The sequence below is a fragment of the Penaeus chinensis genome, chromosome 27 (assembly GCF_019202785.1).
Source record: "Penaeus chinensis breed Huanghai No. 1 chromosome 27, ASM1920278v2, whole genome shotgun sequence".
In the NCBI taxonomy this organism is placed as follows: Eukaryota; Metazoa; Arthropoda; class Malacostraca; order Decapoda; family Penaeidae; genus Penaeus; species Penaeus chinensis.
In genome coordinates, this window is record NC_061845.1 from 18,000,135 (window position 1) to 18,005,134 (window position 5,000).

Genomic DNA, 5,000 nt, shown 5'->3' on the forward strand with positions numbered 1-5,000 from the left:
AACCCTGGTCTTTTTCCATCTAAGATGTAATGAGGTACTGTAACAATAAAGCCTATGACCCTGGTGTAACTTAGCAACAGGATAATGATGTCTCGACTTTTTAAAAAAGTGTTCCAATGCAAGGCAAAAGAGAGAATGCTCTGAGAAGCAAACAGATTGATTATATATAAAAGAGGAAAAGAAACAAGATTATCCTTTAACTCAGTAAGGATACCCATGTTTAAATAAAGTGGCTCTTGACTTCTGTGTGTTAATAACCATTTCTATTTATCATACAAAAAAAGGAAAGAAAGACAGAAGGAAAAAAACACTGAAGCTGTGTTCAGCAAACAAAAAAAAGTAATAAAATGGAATGTTATCCAAGATATTTCTTATAAAATGAACTTTAGTTCACCTGCACACGAACAAGCACACACACTATCACATGTGCACATGCACAGGCACATGCATAAACACACAAAAAGGTAGAAGAAATGAAGATCAGATAAAGCTAAACAGGAAACAAATCCGTTGAAAAATTATGATATTAACAAAAGTATAATATCATAAAATAATAATAATAAAAACATAATTAAACTAAATACAGGATATAAAAAGTAATATTATTAATATTACTCAAATAAATCATAAATTAATAAGTTATGTCATAAAGGAGACAAAATAATTTCAAAAGAAACAAAAATATATGAAAAACTATGCAACCTTACTTAAAGAAAATGACAAACTGATAGAATATATGATGCAAATTACTAAACATATTACTGTCATTAATCTGTAAACAAAATCAAGACCAATTGTTAAGGTACATTTTTGAGATTTTGAAAAATAGAGTAAATAAAGAATTCTAAATCAAAACTGCAATGAGATTTATCTTGCCCTATCGGATGCATTTCCAAATGAAGTCAATATGTACAAGAAGAAAAAACCTCAAGATTTATCTTTGGTATAAGGAATTCCCTAAAGTACAGCACAGATCAAGATTCAATAGTTACTATCCACACCAATATGAACTCCAATGTGGCTCCCCTGTCCTTGGCACTATAGACTTCATAAGTTACCGAGTTCTCTGCTGCATTCTCAAAAACATCATTTACTATCATAAATGTCAGAAATCCAAACAATTTGCAGTAAAACCATGAAAGAAATCCTGCTTGCGTTATGTCATTTTCCAGTGGATGTTACTAAAAAAATTGAAGTAAAAATACATGACAATAAGGAATAAAGGAAAGAAACTATACTGTTTTCATTTCTCTGTACTTTCAACAAAATATAAAAATATTTTAACAATCCTGATACTAACTTTACCATGAGCAATATAAAACTTTATTAACTTGCAACACAAGCTGGACACTCCCTTCATGAGAACTACCTTTTCAGTGGAATTTAGATTACAATATAAACATTAAAGTTGTATCCAGTTAATCTAATACTGCTGACATTCAACAAATACACTTTAAAGAAGGGGCTTCAGAGTACTGTATATATCTATATCTAAAATATTTTTTAAACTATTAAAAATAAAAAAGTTTGTAAACTAACACACAATATATTTTCTATTTTCATGGCCAAGGTAACAGCAGGAGCAAAGTCACAACAGCCCTGTCATTCAGCACCAGCAAATGACAAAAACACTGATTATAAAGTGTTTTGCTCTACTTGTTACCTTGATAATGTGTTTGTTATTGCTGACTGGTTTCTCTGAAATGAACTGGAAGGGCTGTTACAAGTGAGTTTTACCTTTAGCCAAAATATGGAAGATATGGAAGTACTTGTGCCTCTTCTGATTATAACTAAGGAAAGCCAAAACACATGACCTGAGTCATCTGGGTATTCACACTAACAGTAAACCCAAACAGCTGCAGCTTCAACTAATGAGTTGTAATTAGTACATTAAGCAGAATAATAAGTCATCGAAATGTGTATAAATATAGAAATTATGAATATATCCTAACATAAAAAAAAAAAAAAAATCTGAAGATTGTGTCAGCAGTTTCAATTGTATAATATCAAAGTAAATTTGTATAGTTGTCTTATTATATTATCTATCACATTAGTTATGTTATGAAAACCTCCCATATGCTTTTTTTCCCCTCTTGGTATGTAATCCAATGAAAACAAATTAAAATTAAAACTTAAAACTGAGTTTCATAAATCACTTTTGTTTTATACATATAAACATATAAACACACAGTCACACATCAGTCAGAACAAAATTGTATATCTTAAACATTGCCAATATCACTTCAAAAACATAAAACTGAAAAAATATTGACCTTCCTAATAGGGACTCTTGGAACACAAGGGAATGAAGGATAATATATACACATACCTCATCAATGGTAAATCTAACTCCCCTTTTATGGAGTCACTGCCTAAGCATCCGCAATCAAGAGATCAGAGAACATTGGAGATAATGCAGATTACAGTTTTCGTGCCATCACAACACTTGCAATCTAGACATTACTCTGACCACATACATATTCCTGATAAGCCTGGAGATTTTTAGAAGATGATGGTAAAATGTAATAATATAAGGAGGAGGAGGAAAAGAAAAGATCAGATCAGACCAAAGTGAAGAGAGAAAAGAGAAAAGAAGTAAGAAAACAGAAGATAAAAAAAGAAATGGAAAAAAAAAAAAAGAAAAGTAAAGAAAACAAACATAAAGAAAGAAATGGCATAAAAAACAAAACCTAGACTCTCTTTTGAACAGCATATTGAGAACTCAGGTTTCTTAGGAGGCTCCTTCAGAATCCCTTTTATTAACCCGTTGCTGCTGGATGGCATGTGCATATATAACATGGTGTGCTGGTCCCGTTTTCCTGGGGTATGTATGGTCATGCCGGGCATGCCATGGTGACGTCACAATCCCCTGGCAGCGGGGCCTGGGCCACAATGAATACAACCCGGGAGAGAGGGCTTTTGTATTGGGGAAACCACCTGGCAGCTTTGGGTTAAGAAGGTGATAACTGAATGGAAGAACAATTCAATAGTCACTCTTGTGACGAATACTCAAACAATAAATTTAAAACGAAACTATTTTCTGAACAAACTTAGAACTCAAAATGGGTTGACCATAACAGAGCTCTTTAGTCTTTCCTTTGGTTTTACTTCCAGATCCCGCATGGATGAGCTAATTATATTCTTAATGTTGTAACATTCTAACACACTAACCATTATCTATTTGTAAAGACTGTGGATGGCCACCTGGGGTTGACTAAGTGTATGGTCTGTCAAAATCTAATAACCTAGTCATTTTAAGTACAAGCTGATACAAAATCATGATCAGGTCATGGTAAATACAAGCCTATACTTGTTAGCTAAGCCACATCAAACATCAATATTTCTCAACACCTATGCACTTAGTATTCTTTGTCTACAGTAGTAAGGAATAAAAGATAAAGAAAAAAGAAACAGAGAGAGAATGGGGGGAGGAGGGGAAGGAGGAGGAGGAGGAAGACCTTTATCAAAACTTTATGATTTTTTGCAAGAACCAACCACTAACTATACCATGAATGGATTCATAGAGATTTCTGAATGTAGCAAAAGCCAGGATTCAACTCAAAAGACTAGATATTTTAAATCAGAGTCTCAGATCACTTGGCCACCATAGTCATTCCAGTCACACAACTGTCATTAAGCAATTTAGAAGTGCTTCCACAAGGATTCGTACTTGACAGTCACAATCACAAAGAGTACGTATCCAAGTGAGCATTACATTATCATCAGAAATCACAAACATGCTATGATGTGACCTCATACAAATACAAACTAATGCTTAACAATAATAATCATAAGTGCATGCCAATACTAGGAAATGACCTGGTCATACTAAGTATATATCACAAAACAAGGCTGGTTAAACAAAGCATGAGCCAACACTTTGTTTAAACACCTTTCATTCTTGATACAAAGCCTAGGTAAACAAAGTATGCCATTTATTCTGCACATACCAAATAAAATCTAACTGTTTTATATACTGATTCTCACTGCCAAGAAGTGATCTAGTCACTTTTTCCTGTACCATTGTTCTTATAACTTACCAGATCATTTGCTCAATCTTCCACACTCATGTCATATGACAAAGCATTCACAGCAGTAGTTAACATACTCCATTTCAAGTCCTTAACAAGCATCTGAAAGTTTTCAATCTACAGAGAAAAATATAAGCAAAACTATTTCCTCTCTTACCTTCAGTACATATCACAAAGTGAAATAAATTGCTATGAACATAATTGCATTATATCATAGGTGTATGTGTCTGTACAAATGTGTTTGTATTTGTTTGAATTTTTTTGCCTGTCTTTATTTGTGCATTTACACATTTGTACAAGTTTACTTAATCATTGTGAAACCTAATAAAAGAAAATGTTTTCGACGAAGAGGAGGAAAAATACAGACTGCAATACAATGTACCTGAAGAACAATGAAGGCTAGACAGGATTAGGAAACTCTCGACTAGCATAAAATGAAGTTAAACCAAGCAGCAATGGACCAAGAACTATAAGGTTTCTCTCTGAAAACGGAAAGATGAAGCAGGTGCAGTAGAGATTCCTTTGGTGACAGCTTGAATACTGTCATGGACCAACTACTTTTGCTATTATTGCCTGCCATTTGAACACTAATCAAAAATTCAGAATTTATAATTTTCTGCTACTGTCACTTCCATTTATGTAAGTCTGTGAGCTCATCAAACATATATTGGCCAATATAATACCTGTCGTTATTCATAATTCTACCAGCTATATTTTTTTATACTTTTATTTTTCACAGCAATCTGAACATTGAATGGCTGGCAGATTCTCTTTCACTCTCAACACATAAAAAACTCACAAAACTTGATAAGCTTTTGCAAAATGAAGACAGATGATGGGGGAAGTAATCATATATATATATATATATATCTATATAGCTATATACACAACATACTCACACATACATAGGCATCATATACATACATAAACTAAAGGAAACTTTATTTCTAAAATCATGCCATGGAGGCA

At 32.9% G+C, this 5,000-nt stretch overlaps 1 protein-coding gene across 1 annotated transcript in view; it reads right to left on the reverse strand.

Moving 5' to 3' along the window:
* Positions 1 to 5,000, reverse strand: part of LOC125039401 (lateral signaling target protein 2 homolog) — a 23,424-nt gene that overhangs the window by 996 nt on the left and 17,428 nt on the right. Inside the window, 1 exon segment of the mRNA XM_047633268.1 lies at positions 1 to 5,000. This exon segment is cut by the window's left edge and continues 996 nt beyond it; it is cut by the window's right edge and continues 810 nt beyond it. The gene's annotated coding sequence lies outside the window, so the exon portion shown is untranslated.